Source organism: Corapipo altera, unplaced genomic scaffold, assembly GCF_003945725.1.
Source record: "Corapipo altera isolate COAL_440 unplaced genomic scaffold, ASM394572v1 49, whole genome shotgun sequence".
NCBI classification, from domain to species: Eukaryota; Metazoa; Chordata; class Aves; order Passeriformes; family Pipridae; genus Corapipo; species Corapipo altera.
Genome location: NW_020884879.1, coordinates 10,977,104 through 10,990,036, shown reverse-complemented (window position 1 = coordinate 10,990,036; position 12,933 = coordinate 10,977,104). Strand labels below are relative to the sequence as shown.

General features: G+C 44.2%; 1 protein-coding gene and 1 long non-coding RNA gene across 6 annotated transcripts in view; one reads left to right on the top strand and one right to left on the bottom strand.

The window, feature by feature from the left end:
* Positions 1-8,833, bottom strand: part of FAM110B (family with sequence similarity 110 member B) — a 113,863-nt gene extending 105,030 nt beyond the window's left edge. For 4 of the 5 annotated variants that reach the window (XM_027638757.1, XM_027638756.1, XM_027638754.1 and 1 more), the window contains exon 1: positions 8,743-8,833. The gene's annotated coding sequence lies outside the window, so the exon portion shown is untranslated. The remainder of the gene's footprint in view (positions 1-8,742) is intronic. The other variant, XM_027638759.1, reaches the window with a different exon arrangement.
* Positions 8,834-9,053: 220 nt separating this feature from the next.
* LOC113944976 lies at positions 9,054-12,183 on the top strand. The gene is made up of 3 exons (XR_003526903.1): positions 9,054-9,188; positions 9,604-9,726; positions 11,056-12,183. It is a non-coding gene; the product is annotated as an uncharacterized LOC113944976 (long non-coding RNA).
* The last annotated feature ends 750 nt before the right edge of the window (positions 12,184-12,933 follow it).

The following is a 12,933-nucleotide window of genomic DNA, read 5'->3' as shown; positions in this document are numbered from 1 at the left end:
AGTTTCTGATTAGCAGATACTAATTAATGAAATTAACTGACTTATCGGTAAGTACCTACATATTGTATCACGTTTTATTACATAGAGAGAAGATCAACAGCCGCAAGTGATCTTCAGCGACAGAATAACATCTATTCAAATAGAGCAAAAGCTACCCATGAAATCCCATTCACACTGCCTACCATTTGAGTTCATTCAGGACTGACACTCACTTGCAATTCTTCAACACACCCAGAACTAACACACTGGGAGAACTCAACGGCAATATAATTCAGTAATATTGCGGCTCAGAAAGGCAAACCAACAGATAAGAATCTTGCAATTAAATACAACATGCACGTGAAATCTATCACATCACCTACTTGTACTTATATGAGTAATTTAAAAATGTTAGTAATAAATCTGAATTGTTCAAAATGTAGTCTTGAAGTACGTGATTGAATGAGCAGTGACAAGATATTCTTAAGTAAAAGATATTCTTAAGATTAAAAAAAAATGGTCTAAAACCACTGGAGGTAGACAAGAAGAGAAATAACAGTCTGTCAAACAGATCACACCAATATGAATTTTTATATACATGAAATAAATTACAAATAAAATGTATGTTATCATCACAGAATCATAGAATCAGCTGGGTTAGAAGGGACCTCCGAGATCATCAAGTCCAACCCTTGATCCACTACCACTACGGTTACTAGGCCATGGCACTGAGTGCCACATCCAGTCTCTTTTTAAAAATCTCCAGGGATGGAGAATCCACTACTTCCCTGGGCAGCCCATTCCAATGTCCGATCACCCTCTCTGTAAAGAAATTCTTTCTAATATCTAACCTAAACCTCCCCTGGCACAGCTTGAGACCATGCCCTCTTGTCTTGCTGATAGTTGCCTGGGAAAAGAGACCAACCCCCACCTGGCTACAACCTCCTTTCAGGGAGTTGTAGAGAGTGAGGAGGTCTCCCCTGAGCCTCCTCTTCTCCAGGCTGAACAGCCCCAGCTCCCTCAGCCTCTCCTCATAGGATTTGTGCTTCAGTCCCTTCATCAGCCTAGTTGCCCTCCTCTGGACCTGCTCCAGGACCTCAATGTCCTTCCTGAACTGAGGGGCCCAGAACTGGACACAGTACTCCAGGTGTGGCCTCACCAGCACTGAGTACAGGGGAAGAATCACTTCCTTGGACCTGTTGGCCACACTGTTCCTGATACAGGCCAGGATGCCGTTGGCCTTCTTGGCCACCTGGGCACACTGCTGGCTCATGTTCAGCTTCTTGTCAATCCAAACTCCCAGGTCCCTTTCTGCCTGGCTGCTCTCCAGCCACTCTGTCCCCAGCCTGTAGCGCTGCATGGGGTTGTTGTGGCCATCATCATCATCATCTCAAAAGTGCTCTACCCAACCATTACTTAAATGATTCTCCTCCATCCTAATTTAAACTACATATATCTATATATGCGCACACACACATATGGGAAACAGTTTAGTTTCTCATGGCCACCTGACCTCCCAGGTAGTAGCACACACAGATTAACTTGTCAAATAAAGAAAGACAACATACAAAGGTCATTACAAATCCAAAGGTCTGGGTCCACTCATGAATTTGGGTAGTTACTTAAAATAGACTTGTTTAATACTGTGTAGAGGTACTGGATGAAGAAGATGACTCTTCAATGATCCCTTCACAACAGAAGTGCTCCTATTTGCACAAAAAACACGCCATGTGGAAATCTGAAAGTTAAACACTGCAAGGCTGTAGAATTTTCTTTATCCATTCTTCGACCTACAACTCTTCTTTTTCTTTCTTTTGTTTTTGAACTGTGCAAGACACCATGTAATTTGCAGATACATCTAAAAATTTCTCCAGCTATTCTAAGGTTCTGCTTGGCTTTTCTAAACAGTGCAACCCAAGCAGCTAATAGATAACCCACTGTTACATCAGAGATGAATAAAACATGAGGTTTCCATTTAATTTGGATACAAGTTAATGTGCATACTAAATTCATATGTAATACTGAGTTCATGTGCAACACATAAGCTTTTCTGCTTCATTCTCCCCTTCAACATTTTGTTCATTCACAGTCTTTCCACACTTCTTGCTTTCTCAATCACATTGCCTCTACTGTACCCTTTTACATGTGCATGTTTAAGGTTTTACCTCCATCTCTTATACCACTTGCTCCTTGCTCCAATCCATTTCTTTGCTTCCCAGTCTGATCATGCTCATCACGAACAGTTCCTTGACCTATTAACAAGAAGGATATTCCTTTCTACTTCCTTGAAGTGCAGACAATACTGGATTCTACTGTTATCTTCCCTGTCCAATAAAGTCTTAAAACATTTCCTCCCATTTCTTAATGCAGACTTTTCCAAGACCTCAAATTGTAACAGGAAATTATTTGAGTGATTTTGTTTTTAAAGAACACAGCAAAGCATCAGAAGACAAGTGCTCCACTCTCTGATTTGCTAGACTGTTTGAATTTAGGTTTACTCTCTCCCTTGTAAATATAAAATAACTTTTCCACCTCATCCATTAATATCTGGAACTTTAAGGCTGTCAAGTGTAAGATGTTATACAAATGCAAAGCATAGGCCTAGTCTCATCTTTTTTAATGATACACCCAACACTCGTATAAAAGAGCAATAGGAGTACGTGAAAAATCACAGTAAGTGAATAGCCTAATAATGCATGCTAAAAGCTACCAGGACAATAAATTCAATTTTCCCTGGGATTGTTAAATTACTCTTCTGATGGCTCAACACAATCTCTTCACAATTACTTCCTATGTAGAATCCTGACACATTGAGCTCATTACACAGCTCCTCTTTAAAAAAAAACACACATGCATTTAAAGCAAACACCTAAAATTCAATAGTTCAGATTTTTAATAAACTATGCTGCAAAGGAGTTTGCAACTGGATTATTTCTAAGGAAGTAAGACACCTGCCTTATAAATTTGAAATAAACAGACATAAAGCAGTATCAAGACACTGATCTTTCTTTGCTGTACAAACACACTCAAAGTACCCTATTTTTTTCAATGGTTCTTCTCAAAATACATCCATACAGATATCATATATTCTTCTTTCTTTTTGAAGAGTCATCTCGAAACTTCTAGAAGTTTCACTGGGCACGCAAAGATCTGCTACAGGAGAACTTATAGTCTCTGATGCTGTAGCAAAGGTCAAACTAAGTCAACATGGTGTAGCCTTCAAATCACATATGGCATCTTTACACTTTCTATGGGGCACATGACTCTGCTGTGTACCAGTCACATCTTCAAGAGCAAAGTGTCTCAACTGGAGCAGCTCATACTTCAATTTCTTCCCAACAGTTAGGTTGTGTTGGCCTTTGTATAGCTCAGCCCCAGCACTTGGGTCAGGTGCTGCAAAATGAAGCCACAGAGAAACACACACTCTTCCAGCTGGGAGCCCCCACCTCGGGTCTTCAACAGCCCTGCACTTCCTCTACTGAACAAGGCTCTGCCCAAGTCCCCCCTGCAGGAAACACCTCCCTACTCCTACTCCCAGGAGCACAGCCCTCAACAAGAGGATGCAGCCGGTGCCATGAAACACTCCCAAGACCAGGGAGCATGCAATCAGACAGAGGATAAATATGGGCACACACTCAACAGGAGAGCACAATCCTTTTATTTATTTATAGGTTCAAGTCAGCCAACCTGACCCCCAGCCTGCACATCCATTTATGCATTTTCTGTCCCACACATATTAATTTGTGGTCGTCTTTAATATTTTATGAGTTAAGCTTGATTCTACTCCATTATGCACTAAAAGGAGAAGAAAAAGCAGCAGCTACTAATGTCATATATGAGTGTTTTCACTTGTTATAAATTCCATTCACCATGAAGTGACTGGACAACACACACTTCCCAAAAATAAGTGCTTCTGCTCATCGCACTTCCTTTACTGAAGTGATTTCTATTTCTTTTGATTACATGTGAACACCAAAGCATAAAATATGGTAGCTTCAGTAACTTGAACTGCTCAATTCATTAACAGTCACATGCAAACTTCAACACTTAGCTGGTACTTAGGAGACCTACAGATAGCAGGGCATCTAAAATCTGACAGTTAGGAAATTCCTTTTGAATTCCTCATGTACATTATTCTAACATTCATTAAGCAAGCCATCACATCATCCTTCTGTACATCAAGCTTTTAATCCAAAATCACAGAACAAACCTTCAGTTTATGACCCTTCCTCTTCTCCAAAAATCTGCCTCAGGGAATTTATAAACAGTTGCTATCTCCCATCTCTGCCACTATTAAGCCACAAAAGCCAGAGTACCTTAAGTCTTGGACTCTCATGTAACTCCAGACTCTTCATACAGCATCATCTTTGTAGCTTGGATGTTCCTGTACACATTCCACTAGAATTTAATATTTTCTGTACATAAGTGCCCAGAACTATGTACAGTATTTGACATGAACTCTCCCTAATACCTTGTCTATCTCCACCGAAGTGCTCTCACTGAGGATCACATCTGCTTCCATTTCACACACAGTATATCACGTAAGAGTACCCCTGCTTGACTGTGGCAGTTCAGGCCTTTTCCTCCACTCCTGTTTTAAGGGATGACTTGCCAGATGATAGCAGACTTGTTGATAATAATCATTCAGTAGATAACTTTGCTTTTAGAGCTATTTAACTTCCTGTCATTCCTATTGCTTCAGTCATCACAGACATTCAATTCTTCCTGTGCAGTAATCCAACTCACCTCAGTGCTGACTAGGTTTCCTAACTTAGCCTCATCAGCTAAGTTAGCTAATTATCCTTTTCATACAGTTATCTCAGCCAGTATGGTGAAGTAAAGAGACCAGTTCACCACTAATACTGATCTAGATCAGTAATTCCTTTATTCACGCAGAGTCACAATTTCTCCTTCAGGAGACACCTCACCATTCTTCAGCCAAGCCTCGCATTTCCAGTTTAGCTATTTTCAGTGTCATGCCCGCCATGGTGTGTACACATAGAACTGAAGCCTTCTGCTCCTTTTGTCTACAACATTCAGTATTTAACCAGTAATAATAAGATTTTAGTCTTCCATGACCTAATTGTGGCAAATCCATGATGCATTTTATCCTGTTTTCCACTTATCTTTGTACACTTAATTACTTTTTCTGTTCCAAATTTGTTCTAAATCCTTGAATACTACTGAGGCCAGAGTAAAAGGTGTAAAGATTTTGTTCTCTTCTCCTTTTAAAATAAACAGAACTATGTCTTTTGCTATCTTACTATCTCAACTGCTACATTCAACCTGACAAACAACAACCAATCCTGAGGGTTTTTTTAACCTGGCTCCAGTGTTCTGTGCCAACACTTTCAGACTCCCAAAACAGAGACCATTTGCTGACTTAGTCTGGATTCTGGAAGCAGGCGTAAGATGTTTATTTTGGTCATTTCCATGGATTTTTTTATTTCTAACCTATCTTTCTTCCCTGTTCAAATCTTTATCCTTATCTAAAACTGGTTACAGTTGCTAATTTTAGAGGCAGCAGATACATTTTTCAACTATAGCCTGGTCCTCACAACAACATAGCCAAGGTCTCTTTTCCTCCTCCTTTTATTATTTTTCCCCTCTTCATCTTAAATTTCTTCATCCTCTAGCTTTTGGCAATTCAGATCCTATTCCTGCAGTTTCTGCTCTCCAACAGTCAATCTACTCCTTCACTTCGTTCCTTATAGGTTTTCTGGTAACTTGCAGTATCTTACTCTCAGAGCAAGGTCCACAGCCCCTCTTGGCAAGCTTTCTCTCCTCCTTAAAATGCAGTTTCCAAGCACCCGTTGTACCTTCCATTTAAGACAGTCCAAGCCTTTCTTTTTTCTTTTTTTTTTTTAATTTTATTTAAACCTCCAACTCCTACAGGTCTTCAACCCTGTGGACAAATCAAACTAGTTCTTTTCTCAGAACGTGCCCTGCTAAAATGAAACTTCCTTGAAATAAAAACACTTTGTAGCTGACATATACTTACCTTTCAGTTTAATTCAAAATTAGGAGCTCTAATCTAGCAGTGGAAAGCAAGAAACATTGTCAGCCAGTGAGAGACCAGAGATGTTCCAGAATTTAAAGATATATCCTCTGGTTCTGGGCAGGCTGTAAACATGACCCTTCATTTACTCTGCGTTCCATCACAATTAATGGCCAAAATCTACCCTGTGATAATCCAGTGTACTGACTTCCAACTTAGTCAGCACTGGGAAATGTACTTACAAAAGCACATTTGAGAAACACCTTCCCTTTATACACTAGCACAGTATCTAAAAGCTGCTCTGTAGCTCTGAGCAACTCTAACAGGTTTGCAAGGCTACATTCTACAATTTGACTGAGTTTTGCCTCACTAAATCAAACTTAGCCCTCCAGATTTTGAAGCACAGCATGAACCTTTAACAGAAAACCATCTCCTTTCCAGTGGAAGACTGCACCTATATTAAGTGCCTCCAGTAACAATTTGAGATTTCCAGCATGCCTACCACAAGCCCATGAGGAGCAGGAAAGGAGGGTGCTTTTGGCCAAGTGCTACAGCAGGACACATGAACTTCTCTAGCGAAGTGACGGTGAATGGTCTCCACACGAATCTGGGAAACACTGCTACCCTCTTAACTTTAGCTTGCGACATGATTTTCCTAACATGGATGCACTGGCATGAAGGCAGTCTGGGCCTTCTGTGCAACAGAGTGAACTTGCTGGCACAGGCAAGTGCAAGGCATTGAGGCAGTAAATCACACAAACCACCACATTCCTGGTATGCCTGCATCTCCACCGCGGTGCACAGGCACCTGCCTGCTGCCTCCTGAAACCCAGAGGGGAAACTCAGTGCCACAGCATGAAATATCAACTGACATGCTAAGTTATTAACCCACATAAAATGAGGGCCCTGAAAGCGCACACAGCTCGTCAGCTCCAATAGTCCCACACCACGGCAAGGGCTGCCCACCGTCCCTGATGGTGGTCTCTGCACCCACTTCCCTTGGCCACCGCCACCATCATGTTCATCTCTCCAGGGAGCACCTTCACACTGCTGGTGCCTTCTGCTCTCACGACCCATCTCACCAGCTTAAGCTAAGCCTTTGCAGCAGCGGGGTGGGTGTTTTGCCACCCTTCAAATCGGGGAACATAGCACTGGATGCTTTGAAAAACCAATTCATTGTTAGCACGAGGAAGTAACACCCTACTTTTACTCCAGAAACGCTTAAAAGTGCTTTATCTTGTTAATTCTAGGTCAGTTGAGCGCACGTGTGGTATGGATTACACTGACCTTTTTAGAGCTCCCAACATTTTTAAATAAGTAGGACACTTAACATCAGACACAAGCCAAGCTGCACACCTCCTGTACACCACACACCGAGATCTGCCAGTAGGCTTTACACGCAGAACCAAGGAACAGTTACTTTATAAAGCCTGGCTAATATGGCACATTAGTACAAATGTGAAATAAATTATAAATGTCAAGTTTGACCCAGTACCATATTAAATCAATACAGGTATTTTCCAAAAAGAAATGCCTGTATTTGATGAACTAAAGCGACCTTTGCAAAGCCAACCAACAAATCAGTGGCAGATTTACAAACAGAGCAAGTATTTACAGCTGAGTGATAAAATGGTCTACATTAAAGATAAAAGCTGTCTTGCTGCTTACAAAACACAATAGCATTGTCATTTCAAACACAACTGAGACATTTCATCCTTAAATATCTGAACACAGTATCTGCAGACTTCAAACACAAGCAAGGATCAACACGCAAATGACCATAAAATTCAAGTTTAAAGAAATTAATGCTATGATTCACTGGAGATGTTAATTTGCCAGTGACAGGTCTTTGAAAGTTTTAACCTTCCTCTCTGCACTACGAGCTGCCATATACACTGGACCCTTGGACACAATTCCATTCTTTTCCTCCTTTTCACAGAGGCCTTGTCTGAGAGAGGGAAGGAAGAAGAGAAGGAAAAAAACCCCAACATGTTTAAGTATATTACCTTTGGATCAGCCTGCTCCCCTTGCCCAGTTAAAGTTTTCTTGAGGTCAGATTAGCACTCTGAAAGGAGAGCAGGCGCCGGCAGGCCCCGTGGCAGGCGGTGCTGTGACAGATGCGGGGCAGACCCAGGGGAGGCAGCCATGTGCTCAGCCCCGCATCCCCCGAAAGGGCATCCCGGGAGGAAGTTCTCACTTCGCACCGACCCGGGCAAATAACTCGGAGGAGTTCAACAGCTATCGCTTCCAGCGGCTTTCTCCTGGGCCATATGTTTTCCCCTGACATTAGCGAGGCATTTCGAGGAGCCAAACCGCTCTACCCGCTCTGCCGCGGACCCGCTCGCCAGCTGGGGGTCGGAGCCGCCTCTCCCGGAGGCAGGGGAGAAGCCGGCCCGGCCGGCGAGGCACCCACCCGCGACACCCACCCGCGACACCCACCCCACGGGGCTGCTCTCCGTCCCCGGAGGGAGCTGCCCGCCCGCCGACCCCCGGTGGCGAGGCAGGGCTGGGCTGGGCAGGGCTGGGCTGGGCGGCTCCTGCCGCAGCGCCCGGAGGGGGCGAGCCCCCCGCCCGTCCCCGGGGCAGCGCGGCGCCGCCAGCACCGCACCCCCGCCCGCGCCGCAGCCCCTTCGCCAGACGCCCGCCGGGGGTGGGGGTGGTAGTGGGGGTCCCGCCCGCCCCCGCTCCCCAGGGCCGCCCCCGGCCAGCGGGGGCACCGCTGCGGGACGGCGCAGCGCTCAGCCCCGAGCCGACGCCGCACTCACCGTCCTGGCCAGCGCGGCGCGGGAGCCTCCCGGAGAGGAGCGAGGCGGAGCCGCGGAGAAGCGCGAGGAGCCGGAGCCGAGAAAGCCGCCGCCGCCGCCGCGAGGAGGAGGAGGCGGAGGCGGAGGGGGCGGAGGATCGGCGGTGGAGGGGCGGGAACGGGCGCGGGGGCCGGACCGAGCCGCTCGCAGCCGCCCGCCCGCCGCGCAGCCGGCGCTTCCTCCCGGCCGCCGCCGGGCCGGGCTGGCGGGGCGGGGAGCTCCGAGCGGGCGGGATCGCCCCTTTTCCTGCCCGCGCCGCACAAAGGGGACCCGCCGCTGCCGCCTTTGTTCGGCCGAGCGGCGCCGGCAAGGGAGGGCGGCGGGTGGCAGGCTGGACGCTTCTCCCACACGAAGATTGTTCCTCCGCCACTGGCAGACACGGAGTAACTTCACCGAAGTTAATTTAGGTCTGTGATGAAAACCTCTTCACCTGTGCCAAGCGCTGCTCGGCATCCAGCACTGAAGTCAGCCTACGCGCGGTGCTTCAGCTGCCTGTTTATGCCTCAGGAGCTGACTCCTGTTAAATTAAGGGTGGGTGTTTTATTGCTCAGGGTAGATGGGATCGTGAAGACTGGTTTCTTAGGATTCTGTCCTTGGCAGCCACCAAGAACTACTGAAAAACGAGTTTCAGATGCACCTTTACCCCGTTGTCTGTGGTAGGTCACAGATCTAATTTCAAACGTTGCCACTCATTTGCCTATTGTTCTACTGTCCAGTTGCTCACTGACCATTGAGGTACCTTTAAAAGCTTTTTTCTTTTTTTTTTGGTCATAGTGCTCTAATGCTCATCCTATAAACCTCTCCCAACCTTATCGATTTCAGACCTTCAGTTCAGGTACTTGGGGTCAACACATGCAGCCCTCTCATGGCAGTTAAAAGGATAGAGGGAGGAGAATTTCCCCTCATTCACATCTCACTTAGAATAGACTGACAGAATTAAAAATGGTAAGTATGATGCCTTCTCTGAAGGGTACCTAGATTTCAGCCATTTGTATAGAGGTGGAATGAGCAAAGCAACTCATTACTGTATATTCACAAGGGACATTTTAAGAAGGCAGTAACAAAACTAGACTACTCTAGGGTTAAGACCAGATATAAACTTGATAAGCTCTCTAACTGAGCAGCCCTCCTTAAAAGCTCTTTCCCTGTCACGTTCATTAAGCCCCAGCAGTTAAAAGATCCCACCGTGGAGCCCTTACTGTTTGCCCAGAGCTCAGCTTCCCAGACAGAGCGGTAGTGTAGCACTGATCCTTTGGTGCTAAGCCAGCTCCTCAAGTTTAGTACTAGACCAAGTTGCTTTTTTGTGCTCCAAAGAAGCAGGTGGTTTGTCAGTTCCCCTACCTATTGCCTAGAAATTTTCTGTGTGGTCCATGAGGTGCCCGTGGAAAGATACAGGTAATGTGAGGAACGAGGGAAATGTGCAGCATGTGAGCTGTTCCACATCATCGAGGACCTTCTGCTTCCTAGATGTGGTAACATGGCAGCTTTAGAGAAAGACAACCAAAAGTATGTGACTTTTAACCTTTGTTTCTGTAGCTGGGTGAGAGGGAGGAAATAAATTTTTTGTTTTGTCTTAAAATTAAAAAAGGATATGGTTTGGGGTAAAAAGTCTGAAAATATAAAACAATGTAATAAGCATGGAGAAGCCATCAGGCAGCCTTAAGTAAAGCCAGTGTGCTAGAGCTACATCATACATGCTAGGTACTATTGAGATTTGCTTACTGCATTATGCACTAGGGACAGAAGCCAACCATCAGCCCTGTAGCTTCTGCTGAACAAACGCCCTGCCCACACAAAGGGTACTTAATTTGTTCAGTACACAGGCACCCCACCTCGTGTGACCAACTTTTACTGGACATGCATTCTTTATTCTTTAGGCTGGATGTCTGTAGTAGGGAAGGAGTAGGCAAATGCATTTGTAATGTAAAACTAGATAACTTGTTCTGGCCAGAAAATTTCTCAATTCTTAGTCAAAAGAGAGGTTTGTCAATATTTTAACTTTAGATCAATGTACAAACATTTGCTAAAGCCTAGGCATATTTATAGTGGTTCTGCTGTGCCTTTAGTGACAAAACGAGGACTACGGAGTTGTGTCTTACAGTACTACGTGGTAAGTTTTTCACATCCAGGCATCACATGATGGATAGCTTTATTAAATTATGCCACACTGTGCAGCTGCTCCCTCTGGGAAGAAGTATGAAATAATACAATTAAAGTCTCACCTTTTAATTTTAATATAACTACTAAAATATGATCTTTGCTCTCACCATCAAGACAAGTGACAGCCCAGCCTCTACCTCAGACAGAAGACCAACCCATTGAAGCAGTGGTGAGAGATCCTCCCACTGCAAGGCAAGCTGCAGCCATGAGCTCATCATGCACATCCATGGACTTCATCATTTTCCATATCCCTCTAATGTAACCAGCACCCTGGCCTTAGGATGACATTTAGGGGTACCTTACATGATTATCCTTGTACACAAATCTATGCATTTTGAGACACTGATTTATAAATAAATAAGCATATAAACTCCTGATTTATAAATAATATCTAAAGTAAGAAACTAATTTTATAAACATGGTTATACCTGATTAAACTCCTCTGACTCAATAAGACTGCTCAATGGGAGTAAAAAATGTGCATAAGAAATTGTGTTGTCTGGAACTAGGTTAAGAACTTCTGGAAATTAATATAAAACTATTGCATTCAAGACTGATTTCTTCTTTATGCTTTCCAAAAAACATTATTATCAAATCTTGTCAGTCCATTAAAATATTTCACAACTTTTAAAAGGTTTTGAGATTAAAAAAATTAAACCCCCACCTATTGATAATAACTGTCTTTCTAAATCCATATTCTTATAAGACCTAATCAATAGGTTTACTCAGAAACAGCTGACACCACTTAAAACTGTGTTAATTAACACAGATCCTCAAGGTCCAGTTCTAATGGAGGCAAGCTCTGTCCGCCTTTAACAGAGCCTCATTATTGTTCACGCTACTTGAATCTGCCATTAACAGTAAGTCTCCATCTCACAGCTGCTGCTAAACCTGTGGTCTACTTGCATTCAAAGAGGATTTCAGTTGTATTTTGGCATGGCATATGCTATTCAGAATATCACCTGTAACTGTGAGTAAGAATGACTGAGCTGGTTAGCTCTAAAATCCTGTCTATGGAAAGTTTGGGCTTTGCATACGTTGTCTTTATGTAAACTTATGTGTAAGGATTTAAAAATGCAGACTGCTGCCTGTATTACTGTGGCACTCAGATTGAATTAGGCACAGCAACTCGAATACTAAGTGGTGTAGCCTTCATCCCTGCCTCTACACCTGTAGGATGTATTTAGTTCTGAGGCCCTCCAGTCAGCTGACCAGGAGGTGTGAACTGGGATCAGCAACAAACTCAACAGACCAAGCTGTAACCTGCACCATCACCTACTTCTACCTTCTACTGTACTCAACCTTGGTTAAATCCATTAGTGAGGCATCTGCATCATTTTGGATGGTCAGCCTGGTCTGCCTGCTCAGCCTATCCAGCCATCACCTCAGCCGAGGTGGAGATGAGATGGCTGGAAAAAAACACCACTTTAGCCATTGGCTGGATCAGTCCATACCTGCACGTTACTGAGCTGCATGAACACACTGAACAAAGCTCAGTGAGCAGTATTTCACAAAAAACTGGCTGAGTCCTCCATTCCCACCCCTCATGTATATCCATCTGCTTGCACAAGCTCTGTAGTCTCTGTGCACTGGACAGTATTATGTAAGTTTGGGGTTTTTTTTTACTTTAATCATAAGCTTTGTAGAAAATGTGTAAGCAGTGTGTTAGCAGAGGCTGTAAATGGTGCAGGTATTTAGAAATGCTGGGAAAAGTACTTTCTCAGTATTGTTTGAAGCAGGGGACTGATGACAAAGGAGAAGTGTTAGTCATGCTAACCCATTCTTCTGGTGGTCAATAGTGTGGTGAAACAAACCAGAAACACCCTTCTCAGCTCCCTGAAGGTCTCGGCACTACTTAGAATGGTTTGTGCAAGAGACCCTTGTGTAAGAGACCCTTAAGATAATCTAGTTCCAGTCACCCTGCCATTAACAGGGACACCTTCTACTAGAGCAGGTTGTTCAGAGCCCAGTCCAATCTGGTCTTGAAACTTC